Here is a 14,655-nt window from a genome sequence, read left to right as displayed (position 1 = left end):
ATTGTTCATAATAGCCAAAAAATGGAAACAATTTAATTATCCATTAACAGATGAACAAATAAACGAATGTGGTATATCTGTACAATAGAATATTATTCAGCCATAAATTGGAATGAAGTACTGATACATGTTACAACACAGGTTAACATTAAAAACATGCGAAGGGAAAGAAGTTAGCCCCAAAAGGCCACATGTTGTATTACCTCATTTATATGAAATGTCCAGAATAGGTAAATCCATAAAGACAGGAAGTAGGTTAGTAGTTCCCAGGGGTTGGTGGGAGGGGAGATTGGAGAATGACTGCTAACAAGTGTGAGGTTTCCATTTGGAGGGATGAAAATGTTCTGGAATTAGCGCTGATGGTGCACAACTTTGTGAATATACTAAAAACCACTGATTTGCACCCTTTAAAATGCCAATTTTTTAAAACTTTGTATTGACATTATGATAGTTTACAACCTTGTGAAATTTCAGTTGTGCATTATTGTTTGTCAGTCGTGTTATAGGTGCACCACTTCTCCCTTTGTGCCCACCCCCATCCCGCCTTTCCCCTGGTAGCCACTAATCTGTTCACTTTGTCCACGTGTTTAACTTCCACCTATGAGTGGAGTCATACAGAGATTGTCTTTCTCTATCTGGCTTATTTCACTTAACATAATTCCCTCAAGGTCCATCCATGTTGTTGTGAATGGGATGATTTCATCCTTTTTCTGGCTGAGTAGTATTCCATTGTGTATATACATACATATATATATATATATATATATACACCACACCTTCTTTATCCAATCATCAGTCGTTGGGCACTTGGGTTCCTTCCACATTGTGGCTATTGTGAATAATGCTGCAATTAACATAGGGGTGCATGACTCTCTTTGAATTGCTGATTTCAAGTTCTTTGGATAGATATCCAGTAGTGGGATGGCTGGGTCATATGGTATTTCTATTTTTAATGTTTTGAGAAATCTCCATACTGTTTTCCATAGTGGCTGCATCAGTTTGCATTCCCACCAGCAGTGTATGAGGGTTCCTTTTTCTCCACAGCCTCTCCAATATTTGTTACTTTTTGTTTTGGTTACAAAATGGCAAATTTTTTGATATGTGAATTATAGCTCAAAAAATAAAGAAAAAGTACATGGAAACAGTGTAAATATGTATTATCCTTTGTGAATAGCATTGTTGATAATTCAACATGGATTAAGTAAATTAAAAAGCAAGAATCAGGCTCATTTTTTACAATAAAACTTTCAATATTTTTACACATGGTATCCATGCAAAGCTTATAGATTTTTTGTATGAGTAGTCCCTATTTCCTTTATAATCTCTTTTTAATTATAATTGCAGAATGACAAAAACTTACTAATATAATGATGCTCTATTTTAATTACCTGTATGCACACTTTCATTGAATGTATGCATTTTTGTAATTTTTTCTCTTGTTTTAAGTTTGTTTTGATTACAGTGATTGAAATGCAATCTTACGTCTCTTGGATTTAATAACAAAACATTGGGCTTGTGCTTTGTATGTCTTTGCTTTTAAAGTTTTATTTTTCCAGCAATTCATTTCTATTGTATTTTTAAAAAAATAACAGCCTGCAGTGGATTAAAAATTTTTTACAAAAGGAACTAGTTCTTCACCACAGGTGGCTTGAGAAGGCCTGGCGTGGCACAACTGGGTTGGAGTGGATCCGGGCTCCAGGACACCAGGAGGAGCACTCTGGAATGAAGAGTCGACGACAGAGGACGTCCAACTTCCCAGATCAGCTGGCTACATGGTACAGCAGGGATGTCCAGTTTCTTTAGAGAAAACTTCCTTTATGTTTCAATAGTGGCAATGTTGGCCTTCCGCACACTCCAGAGGGGGTGGGGAGGGGAAAGGACTGGCAGGCTGTCACATTCCATCATTCCCTCTGCTTTTCTGCCTTCTCTTTCGCTTCTGCCCACTCTCCCCGCCATTTCTGAGGCCAAGACTCTCGAGGACTCCACAGAGGACGCTGGCTCCATTTTACAGTGTCCCCAACAATTCTAATCTGAGCTCCAGCTTCCTTTGCCGCCTTATCCATCTACGTTTTGTCCTCTGGAAATTTGTTGAACTTTCTTGTCTCCTGATATCCCTGTTCCTCGCCTTCTTCGCTGTATGAGTTTATTCCTCTCTGAGTTTCTAAGCTGTCATTTCACCAGGCTCTCAGGAGGGGTGGGAGCTCGATACACGAGTTCAGTACAATGCTGAATTAGATTAGCCTGTAGTTTGGCTCTTCAAAGCAGTCACAAATTCCTTCAACAGCTACAACATAAAACAGCGCAGTGTAACATCTCTTAGTGTTTGAACTGAGATATTATCCGGAAAATTTAGGAAGAAATTTACCAGTTTTACCTCAAATGTATAATATTTTAGATTAAAATTTTACCTTGATGTAAATTATCTGGATTAGTTCATTTGAGAGTCACTTCACTAATGGAGACAACACCATTGTTCTTTTCCTCATCTGAAACAACCGTTGTCTTCATATACATTTCATTCATTCAGCAAATATGGCTGAGTGCCTTACGTACAGGCACTGTCTTAGGTGCTGAGGATACAGCCATGAAGAAGACAAAGCTCATTGCTCTCATGAGCTTTCAGTTAGTAGGAGGGGAGAGACTACAAATAAGTGAGTCATGGAACCTAAGATTTCGCAGGCCGGAAAAAGTACTGTGAAGAACATAAAACAGAATGATATTAAGTGACTGGTGGAGGAGGCTGGCACCATTATATAAAGAGTCAGGAAAAGGGTTTACCCATTCACGGAAATATTACAGGCCAATGATTTCTATATTACAGTGTCACTTGCAATCTCATTGTTCAGAAACAATCTCTGTGACCTTTGTAGGGTATTACTTATTGTCTTGAAAAAAAGTATTTGCCTAGTTTATATTATATTCTATATATGTATTTTTTATAATTAACATTATTACATAAGCAGCTTTTGAAGTTTTTGCAAATTCTTTATCATCATCTGTTTTAATTACTGCACGATGATGTACACATTTTAAATTTATTTAGCCAGTCTTCTATTAAGACCTTTTTGTTTCTGGTTTCAATGATTACAGTTACTTCTGTAATTAACATCTTTGTGTATTTATTTGACTTATTATTTTATTTTTTAAAACTTTTTGCTGAGGAAGATTGGCCCTGAGCTAACATCTGTGCCAATCTGCCTCTATTTTGTACATGGGTTGCCACCACAGCATGGTTGCCAACAAGTGGTGTATGTCCATGCCTGATAACTGAACCTAGGCCACTGAAGTGGAGCATCCCAAACTTAACCACTAAGCCATGGGGCCAGCCCTATTTGACTTATTTTTAAAAGATTGAGTCCATTATTGAAATTGTTGTATAATAACATCATTAAGGCTCTTAGACCCACATTTCCAAACTGTACTTCAAAAGGGTTACATGAATACATCCTTCCAAAGTCCAAGCATTTCCTGAAGCAGGTATTTCCATTTTTGAATGTTTTTTAATTTTATAGGTGAAAATAGCATATAGTATTGTCATTGTTACAATTTGTATGTTTTTGGACTAACAAAATTTAACATTATTTTTCCACTGATTGCTTCTGCTTAGGTTTAATACAAATGCATATGCGAACACACACTTATAGAGTGTTTTGGTCATTTACTTCTTTACAAAATTTGGATTTTAATTCATCTTTCTCTGAATCTTGATTTTTTCATTCAGTAAAAGTGTTTGAGAATCTCTGAGTCAACTGACAAAGTGGGAGTTTGTTTATTTTACGGATGCGCCACAGTTTATTCAATCATCCCTCTATTGATGAGCAATCGCTTTGATTCTCCATTTGTGCATCCATGGACAAAGCTGCAATAATAAATGCCCTTACACCCCCATCCTTACATACTGGCGCTTTCACATCTAAGCGATACTATATTCCCAAGAGTGGAATTGCTTGGTCAAATGTGTGTATATATTTTAACTTTAACAGATATTATAAGATTTCCTACAGAAATGCTGCAGTAGTAATGTTTGAGAATATAATTTCTCTACATTCTTTTTCTTTAAAAAATATCTAGAGGAAATATTGCAAAATATTGAATTTTAACAAAACTGTCTGGTGAATATACTGATCTTTGTTCCATTATTCTCTGCTCTTCTGTGTGCTTGAAGTATTTTATAATAATTTATGTATTATTTATTAGTATTATTTTTTGGTGAGGAAGATTCGCCCTGAGCTGACATCTGTGCCAATCTTCCTCTATTTTTTATGTGGGACGCCTCCACAGCATGGCTGATGAGTGGAGTAGGTCTGTGCCTGGATCCAAATCCACAAACCCAATTCCACCAAAGTGGTATGAGTGGCGTTCTAACCACTTGGCCACAGGGCTGGCCCCTTATAATAATTTTTAAAAGTTATAATACTGTCCTTACTGATATTTTGAGCACTTTATAAAATAACAATTTTAAAATGAATGATTCTTGCATTATATTCGTTGTCATTATTTCTTCTGCTTGTTTGCCTTTTCTCATATAGTTTTACTTTGCAACTTTATTGAGATATATCCTACATAGAATAAAATTTACCCATTGTAACTGTATGGTTCTATGGGTTTTCATAAATTTATAAAGTTGTGCAACCACCAGCATAGTCCAGTTTTAGAACTCTTCTGTTCCTCCAGACAGTTCCCCAGCTCCCAGCCTCAGCCCTGGGAAAACATTGATTTCTTTTCTGTGCCTACAGTTTCACCTTTCTGGGTTCTTTTTTTTTTTTTTTTGGAGAAAGATTAGTCCTGAGCTAACATCTGCCACCAACCCTCCTCTTTTTGCTGAGGAAGACTGGTCCTGAGCTAATATCTGTGCCCATCTTCTTCTATTTTATATGTGGGATGCCTGCCACAGCATGGATTGCCAAGCAGTGCATAGGTCCCCACCTGGGATCTAAACCGGCGAACCCTGGGCCGCTGAAGTGGAACATGTGCACTTAACTGCTGTGCCACTGGGCTGGCCCATAGTTTTGTCTTTCTTAAAAATGTACAAACAGGGGTCTGGCCCGGTGGTGCAGCGGTTAAGTGCGCACGTTCCACTTCTCAGTGGCACATGTTCTGCTTCTCAGTGGCCTGGGGTTTGCCGGTTTGGATCCCAGGTGTGGACATGGCACCACTTGTCAAACCACGCTGTGGTAGACGTCCCACATATACAGTAGAGGAAGATGGGCACGGATGTTAGCTCAGGGCCAGTCTTCCTCAGCAAAAAAAGGAGGATTGGCAGCAGATGTTAGCTCAGGGCTAATCTTCCTCAAAAAACAAAAAAAATGTGTATAAATAGAATCATACAGCATGGAGCCCTTTGTGTCAGGCTTCTTCCACTTAGCATAATATTCTTTTTTTCTTCTTCTTCTTTTTTTTGAGGAAGATTAGCCCTGAGCTAACTGCTGCCAATCCTCCTCTTTTTGCAGAGGAAGACTGGCCCTGAGCTCACATCCGTGCCCATCTTCCTCTGCTTTATATGTGGGACGCCTGCCACAGCATGGCGTGCCAAGCGGTGTCATGTCCTCACCCAGGATCCGAACGGACAATCCTGGGCCGCCAAAGTGGAACGTGTGAACTTAACCACTGTGCCACCAGGCTGGCCCCATGCATAATGTTCTTGAAGTTCATCCATGGTCTTGCATACATCAGTAATACATTCTCTTTTATCACTGTGTTTCACTGTATTGCTATACCACATACTGTTTATCCATTTACCAGTTATGCACATTTAGATTGTTTCCAGTTTTTGGCTATTATAAATAACGCTGCTATTATAAATAGTATGCATTATTATAAACTATGTGTATGTTTACACACACATCTTTGGGCATAAGTTTTCATTTCTCTTGAGTAGATATTTAGGAGTGGATGTGTTTAACTTACTGAAAAACTGCCAAATTGTTTCCCAAAGTGATTGTGTCATTTTTATATTCTCACCAGCCATGTAGGAAGATTCATCTCTCCCTATCTTCACCACCATTTGATTGTCAGTCTTTTTGATTATAGACACTCTAGGGTGTGTGGTGGTATTGCATTGTGGTTTTAATTTGCATTTCTCTAAGCACTAGTAATACTGAGCCGCTTTCGTGTGCTTTGATTTTCATCCATGAGATATTCTATGGTAAACTGTCCAAATTTCTGGCCTATTTTTTATTGGATTGTTTGTCTTCTTTTTATAGAACTATAACGTTCTCTGTGGAGTTATGGAGTTCTTCGTTCAAGATACAAATCTTTTATCACATACCTAATTTGCAAATATTTTTCTTAGCCTGAGATTGTCTTGCATGTTTTTAAATGGTGTGTTTTGAAGAGCAAGAACTTTCAATGCTAATGAAACTCAACCTATAATTTCTCTTTTGTTAATTTTGTTTTGGTGTCATATCTAAGATATCTTTGCCTAATCCAAGGCCACAATGATTTTCTCCTATGTTTTCTTTTCACAGTTTCATAGATTTAGCACTTAACATTTACGTCTATGATCAATTTTTTTTTAGCCATTGCCTTTTTTTTTAAAGATTTTTTTTTCCTTTTTCTCCCCAAAGCCCCCCAGTACATAGTTATATATTTTTAGTTGTGGTTCCTTCTAGTTGTGGCATGTGGGACGCCGCCCCAGCATGGCCTGATGAGCAGTGCCATGTCCGCACCCAGGATCAGACGGAACCAGTGAAACCCGGAGCCACCGAAGTGGAGGGCGTGAACTCAACTACTCAGCCGTGGGCCAGCCCCTCTGATCAATTTTAAGTTAACATTTGTGTATTTGTGGGGTAAGGGTGTAACTTCACATACATATTTTGCATGTGAATATCCAATTGTTCTAGCATCATTTGTTAATGAAAATATTACCGAAACCAAAGTGGGTTCCCTCCTGGCGAGTTAAATCAGACTCTCCACCGGAAGTAAGTTGTCTCACAAAGTAAAGTATATTTGCAGGAAGTAGGAGACCATGTGGAATCATTTCAAAGTCATGATGTTCCCAAACAAAGGGAAGCAGGGACCTTTTATTTCAGATGGGGAATGAATATTCAAAAGGGAGAGGTGGGCATCCTCTTGCACAGGCTCAGTTGGAAACCATGCGTCCACATACATTGCAGGTTACAGTAATCAGGCCTAAGCTCCTCCTGGAGAGATCTTAGCATTAAAAATAAACAAAAGTCACAGGTGTAGCTCTTGTGGTGAGGCCTGGTCCAGTTCAGGATGGTTGGTGAGTGCATCTCCTTAACATAACAAAAGGGAAAAAAATACAATTTGGAAAAACTGAAGTGCTTCCAAACCCACCTTTGAGTTCCTTGGGGCAGCGAGTCAGTGACAAAAAGACTATCCTTTCCCCATTGAACTACTATGACACTCTGTTAACATCCATTGACCACAGATTTATGGGTTTCTTTACGATCTTTCTATTCTGTTCCATTGATTTATCTATTCATTTTTATGCCAACACCACATTGTCTTGATTATTGTAGCTATTTAGTAAGTTTTGAAATCAGATAGTGTAAGTTCTCCAACTTTGTTCTTCTTTTTCACAATTATTTGGCTATTCTATTTTTAATTAATTAATTAACTAATTTATTTATTTATTTTGAGGAAGATCAGTCCTGAGCTAACATCTGCTGCCAATCCTTCTCTTTTTGCTGAGGAAGATTGTCCCTGAGCTAACATTCGTGCCCATCTTCCTCTACTTTATATGTGGGACACCTGCCACAGCATGGCTTGATGAGTGGTGCCATGTCTGCACCTGGATCCAAACTGGCAAACTGTGGGCCACCGAAGCGGAACGTGCGAACTTAACCGCTGCACCACTGGGCCAGCCCCTGGCTATTCTATTTCTTTTGCCTACCCATATAGATTTTGGGATCAGTTTGTCAATTTCTATAAAATAGTCAGCAGAGATTTAGACAGAAATTACATTGAATCTATAGATCAATTTGGGGAGAACCATGATCTTAAAAATACTGAGTCTTCCCATTTCCCCAAAGAAGATATACAGATGGCCAAAAGGCACATGAAAAGATGCTCATCATCTGTGACCATCAGGGAAATGCACATCAAAACTACACTAAGATACCACCTTACACCTGTTAGAATGGCTAAAATAATGAAAACAAAAAATAACAAATGTTGAAGAGGTTGTGGAGAAAAAGGAACCCTCATGCACTGCTGGTAGGAATGCAAACTGGTGCAGCCACTGTGGAAAACTGTGGAGATTTCTCAAAACATTAAAAATAGAAATACCATATGACCCAGCCATCCCACTAGTGGGTATCTATCCAAAGAACTTGAAATCAGCAATGCAAAGAGACCCATGCACCCCTAAATTAATTGCAGCATTATTCACAATAGCCAAGATGTGGAAGCAACCCAAGTGCCCATTGACCAATGATTGGATAAAGAAGATGTGGTATATTTATACAATGGAATACTACTTGGCCATAAAAAAGGATAAAATCGTCCCATTCACAACAACAGGGATGGACCTTGAGGGTATTATGTTAGGTGAAATAAGCCAGATAGAGAAAGACAATCTCTATATGACTCCACTCATATATGGAAGTTAAATATGTGGACAAAGTGAACAGATTAGTGGTTACCAGGGGAAAGGGGCGTTGAGGGGTGGCCACAAGGGTGAAGTGGGGCACCTACAATATGACTGACAAATAATAACATACAACTGAAATTTCACAAGGTAGTAAACTATCATAACCTCAATAAAAAATAAAATAGGGAAAGAAAATACTGAGTCTTCCAAGTTATGACTATGATATATTTCTGTATTTATTTAGGTCTTCTTTTTTTTTTTTCATTAAAGATTGGCACCTGAACTAACATCTGTTGCCAATCTTTTCTTTTGTTTTCTTTGTCTTCTCCCCAAAGTCCCCCAGTACATAGTTGTATATTTTTAGTTGTGGGTCCTTCTAGTCCTGCTTTATGGGACGCTGCCTCAGCATGGCCTGATGAGTGGTGCCATGTCTGCGCCCAGAATCCAAACTGGCAAAACCCCAGGCCACTGCAGCGGAGCATGTGAACTTAACCACTCGGCCATGGGGCCGGCCCCTAGGTCTTCTTTAATGTCTCTCACTTTGTAATTTTCAGTGTACAGGTCTTGCGCTTTCCTTAAATTGGTTCCTAAATATTTTATTCTCTTTGATGGTATGTTGAAAAGAATTGTTTTTCTCAATTTTATTTTATATCATTTGCTGCTATATGGACAGAAATAAATTTATTTTTGAGTATTGATTGTATGAACTTGTTAAACTTTCTTATTAGGTCTAGTAGGCTTTTTGGAGATTCCTTAGGATTTTCTAAGTAGAAGATCATGTTGTCTGCAAGTATGACACAGTTTTACTCCTTCATTTCCAATCCGTATGCCCTTAACTTCCTTTTTCTTGCCTTATTGCACCAGCTGGGCCTTCAGTACAAGACTAAGTAAAAGTGGTGAGAGCAGACACGCATTAGCTTATTCCCATTCTCAGGGGAAAGCAGTCAGTCTTTCTCCATTAACTGAGGTGTCAGCTGTAGGCTTTTTGTAGATGCCATTCATCAATTGGAAGAATTGATACCATTTTAGAGTAAGTGTATGTTTAAAATGTTTATGTAAGCAAATGCATGGATGTTTTACTTTGTGATTTCTTGTATAGCTTTTAAGCTTATCTTTTTCCTCTTTTCTTTTAAAGCTTATATCTTTCTTCTTTTTGTTGATTGAAAAGTTTACCATTGGATTTATGTAACCTAACTCACAAAACTGGAGCTTTAAGTCAGATCTGGCTTCAGTCCTGTCACTTCCACTTGCTGGTTGTGTGACCTTGCACCATTTCTCACGTATAAAGGGGTGTCAGGGTAACCCACTTCACTATGTAGTTGTGAAGACTAAAAGGGATCATGTGTCACTTTAGGGTGTGGGGTGGCAGGGTCATGTGGCCAGCTGTCCAGTCGAGTGAGGGAGGAGTCACAGGGGCATGCCCTGTTTTGTGAGAATCAGTTGTGGGAGTAAAAAGGAAGAGGTTAGTGAAAGAAATAATCTTAATTCCTAAAATACATATATGAAAGTTATTGAATTTATATATTTATCATTTATTCAGCTTTTTTACTAAGCCTTAAAAGTTAATTTTATCAATTTTCAAATGATTCATCTTGTTTTTCTGTGCAAAAAAATCAGGGTTTCTTTAAATAGTTATTACTTAGTATCCTTTTTTTTTCCTTGTTGGCTGGAAATTTCAGAACAATGTTAAATCATAATGACAACAGCAGGCATCTTTTTGTTCCTGATTTTCACAGGATGTTGGTTGCTAGCAGGAAATATATTTCATTTTAATATCATGCTAAAAATATATATTTCTATTCCTAGTTCTAAACATGTTTTGGTGCTTAAATTTATCCAGTATTATTTGGTATTTATTAAATTTTTTCTTATTTTGCATTTTGGTGTATACAATTAATTCAATATTTATCTTTCTCACTAGATGATACATTCTGTGGAGTGGAGACAATGCCTGTCTTATATATCCATTGCCTCACACAGTACTTGATACTTTATAATGCTCAATAAATATTCTTAAAATGGTAACACATTACAATAACAAATTTCCAAAGATTAAAGCACCCTTCAATTCCTGAAGTAGATTCTAGTTGGACTGTTCCTTTAATAGACAGTTTAAATATTTTAAAGAATATTTTGCTTATGATTTCTATACCTATATTTTTATTTATGATTTCTAAAAGATTAATTTACAGCTTAATGTCTTCGGATACATTTTTTTAGGTTTTTATCTTTCGTTATCAGGATAGTTCTTGCTTCATAAAATGAACTCAATAGCTCCCTTCATTTGTTCTGTGTGTCTGAGTAGAGTGTGAATTATGCATTACTGGAGAATTTAAAGAAAACTACCTGCAAAGCCTTATAAGACTAGAATAGTGGTTTTCAAACCCAACTGCATATTCGAATTACCTGGAGTTTCTAAAAATCCTCAATCTCAGGCTACATCCTTGATAAATGAAATCAGAATCTCTGCATTGGGACCCACAGATCAGCATTTTTAAATGCAAAATAAAATGAAAGACTCAATGGTTTATAAAGTTTGTGCTAGATCTGGTGTTTTCTGATTTTGTCCATATTTGGTCCAATTGTCAATGCTGACTCACTGTAACCCTCATGCTCTGCTCCCAGCTCACCGAGGGCGTCCACAGGCGCACCAACAGTAGCACAAGCAGCTTCTCAGCTTCCAGCTCACTTTAATCTGACCCCAACGAGGAAGGTAAAGCAGATAACATAATCACCATTTTAAAAGCAGATGAAACGGAGCCTTTGGAAGGTTAAGTGGCACCGCCTCTTAACTCCTATCATTTTCTTATTTCAATCAATAATAGAGTCTAAAGACCAAACAATAAAACAATGGTTAACATACAAGAAAAGAAATACGAGCTCATTAACTAATCAGGAGGTCTTATTTCTAAAGAGTAAATCTGATTACATTGCTGTCTGTTTAAAACCCTTCAATGGCTTCCTTATGCCTAAAAGAAAAAAAATCGAAATTCCTTTGTGTGGCATAAGAGGTCCTTTGTGTGACACAAGATCTGGCTGCTCATTACCTCTCCAGCTGTATTTCTCAAAAGGCCCTCTCCTGCTCCTTGCACTTAGTCATGCAAAATCTTTCACAGTTCTCCAAATCCTCCGGCTTTTTTGTGCCCAGGCCTTTGCTCAAGTTATTTGCTTTTCTGCCCATCTTCCAAACCCTCTTTCCCCCCCACTCCAACTCCGTTGACCAATTTATTCTTAAAGACTGATTCGGTTCAAAGGCCACTCCCTTCCCGCCTGCCTCTCCAGTTCCCCTATAAAACAGTGATGCCCAAAGGTCAGTGGCCATTGGCCACTCATCCTCTCCACACCACCTAGAACAAGGCTGCTGGTGGTGTTTAATAAAGGTTTGTCAAACGAATGAAAGCTAATCATTGTCAGTCTTGACCTCTTGTATTTGAAATATGTGAAGCATAGAAAATCAAAGACATTATAATTTCTGACAGTGGCTGATGATGCGGGGTCGGTGAGCCGAGGAGTCGAAAGAAAGATTTCTTAGACTCTCAAGATCTGGCAGTAGTGCTCTTTTATTTAGAGAATAGTGTGGAATAGCATGGGGACAGGACCCATGGGCAGTCAGAGCTTCTGCTGCCCCCAGTTGAGGGTTAGGGCTAATTTTATAAGGCATAGGTATATGATTCATCTCTTTACAAGACAAAGGAAAGAACATGAAAAAAAGTTAAAATGGTATCAGTGCGGGTGGGGTCTGGTCATTGGGTGATCCCATGACTTTTAGACAAGAATCAAATCGGATTAAGTAAAGGTTAGAAAGGTTAGACGCCACCACCCTAAACCAGTTACATGAGATTGCCAGACAGCAACCAACTTAAGTTCTTGCCTTCCCCATTAAGAGCTTCTAGAGATAAGACCATTCCCCCTTCTTCCTGGCACAGAGAGGGAGGCATCTTCACAGATAGAGGTTTCCCTTAGAAATGTAAATGTTTCCCAACAAAGAGGCAAACAAATTCCACTCCTTGGAGCCTGAATCTCATCTGTAGTTTTAAAACTAACCAGCCTAAAAATCCTCATCATAAGCCATTTTAAAATTAAGCAGCCTAAAAATCCTCATCAGCTGATATCAGGGACTGGAGCAGAGCTGTCTGTTGAACCCAAGGTCTCACCTATTAAATTCAATCTTTGCTGCTGCCCAGTCTCTGCCTCCTTGATCGTCAACGGCTCTCAGTGGAACAGGGAGGCTGATGAAGCTGGCAGCCACAGTGCCATTAACTAATTGTTTGGATAATTCTGTTACACCCCAAGGGGAGGTCGTCTGCTCACCACAAAACGTGCCAATAGTCAAGAGGTAAGGTAGTAGGAGAGAAAGGACTTTATTACAGCTTGCTAGCAAGAGGGAAGATGGTCAACTCATGTCCAAAAGAACCATCTCCCAGAACAAAGACTACAGGCCAGTTATACATGGGGCTGGTCTCTGGGTGGGGCAGACATCTGGTCCCAGTTCCTGATAGTCCTTTGTTTTACTGGATATACATCAGAGAATGGAGCAGCCGCACTACACCCTGATCTTTCAGTTTGTCACTCATGATGGCTTTCAGCATAGGCTCTCTGCCTGGGGGTCATCACATTCCTAAGGAACTCGAAAGAACAAAGTTATCATCTTAAAGCAGCTGGGAGGGACCACAAAATCTACGGAGCATGTCTGGGCTAGTGAGTCAGAGGTCATTTAAAGTTACAATATGGTTTCTTTTCTACAATATGGCTTCCCTTATGTCAACCTTGTGTTGAGCCAGTATCATGCATTGTGTATGTGAACAGTGTGTGCATACGGGTTAAAGTTTACATGTGCTTCTGCACTTAGACACACACCCACAATTCGCAGACAGTCTCATAGATAATTAAGTTGTACATCTGTGACACGGCCAATGTCCCAGCTGCGGAAGAAGCCTGGACTGGAATTCCTCTGCACAGATTCACGTCCTGGGGTACTCATCTCCTCCTATTGCTGTGTGCTCTGTGGCTACACACCTGGCTGAGAACAGGATTAATGTTGATGAGAAACGTGCCTGGTTCTCTGCACAAAAGATGATGTGTGAGTGGAAGGTCGCCAAGGGAGGATTAAAAGCAAGAATGCAAGAATGTGCTCAGCAATCCGTGCGTGAGATGATGAGCTTGCGAGCTGACATGGTCTATGCAGTTCCCAGTGTCTTATTCACACGCAAGATTTTCTTGCTCTTCATTCAGCCTTCAACATTTTAAGCAAAGATTAAAAAAAAAAAGACCTAACAAGAAAGAAGGAGCCACAGTGAAACTTGGGGAGACAATATGGATCTGAATAACTATTCAGTCTGGAGAAGAGCCAAGAGTAGTAAGATACTTGGCTTCTCGCTTATTCTCTTAGGCATGAAGAATGATTGTGTCAGGTAAAGACCACGGATGGTTCCCGGATTGCTCCTTCCCACGACAGCCCCTCCTTCAGTTTGCACTTGGGAATATGATACGTACTAGTACTTACTAGTCCTCTCACTGTACCGCGTGTTTTAGTTTCTCCTCTCCAATGAGACTGGATATTCTTGAGAACAGAAGAAATAGATTATAATTTTTTATAGCCCACCACAGTATTATGCTCATTAGGAACTGATACACAGGTGTTAATTTATTACCAATGCTTAAACGATAAAGTAAATGGCTATCATTTAAAAATAAAACCAAACTGTGAAGAGCTCTCCTTCTGTTCATGGAGACTTTCCACAGATGTTTTTTGAAGGAGTGGGGAGGCAGTGGGCGTGCTGAGTTTTCAATTGAATATTTTGCTGCCAAGAAGAGAACCTTAGAGTATAGGAAAAAACAAAACCTGAAGCCAAACAGAGCTGATAGTTTTCAAGTGCTCGCTTAATTTTAAAACCACAACATTTTTCATTGCTTTTTACCTTAAAAAAAGAGGACGCACATCTGCTCAAAATTCAATCCAGAAATGAAATGATGGAATAAGGCTGTGCTGCACATGTGCAATTTGGGCTCCTCTGTCCATGCCTTGAGCCTGCCCGAGGACATGCCCACACAGCCTGGTGTCCATGCCCAGGATGCCTGCCAAGGGACCAAAGACACGG

The 14,655-nt window shown here is 39.0% G+C and overlaps 1 long non-coding RNA gene across 2 annotated transcripts in view; it reads left to right on the top strand.

The window, feature by feature from the left end:
- Positions 1 to 2,419, top strand: part of LOC139076372 (uncharacterized) — a 29,171-nt gene extending 26,752 nt beyond the window's left edge. For both annotated transcript variants that reach the window (XR_011527936.1, XR_011527937.1), the window contains exon 3: positions 1,644 to 2,419. This is a non-coding gene — a long non-coding RNA (uncharacterized lncRNA). The remainder of the gene's footprint in view (positions 1 to 1,643) is intronic.
- The last annotated feature ends 12,236 nt before the right edge of the window (positions 2,420 to 14,655 follow it).

Source organism: Equus przewalskii, chromosome 16 (assembly GCF_037783145.1).
Source record: "Equus przewalskii isolate Varuska chromosome 16, EquPr2, whole genome shotgun sequence".
Taxonomy (NCBI): Eukaryota; Metazoa; Chordata; class Mammalia; order Perissodactyla; family Equidae; genus Equus; species Equus przewalskii.
The sequence above is the reverse complement of the archived record's forward strand: the minus strand, read 5'-3'. Positions and strand labels throughout refer to the sequence as shown.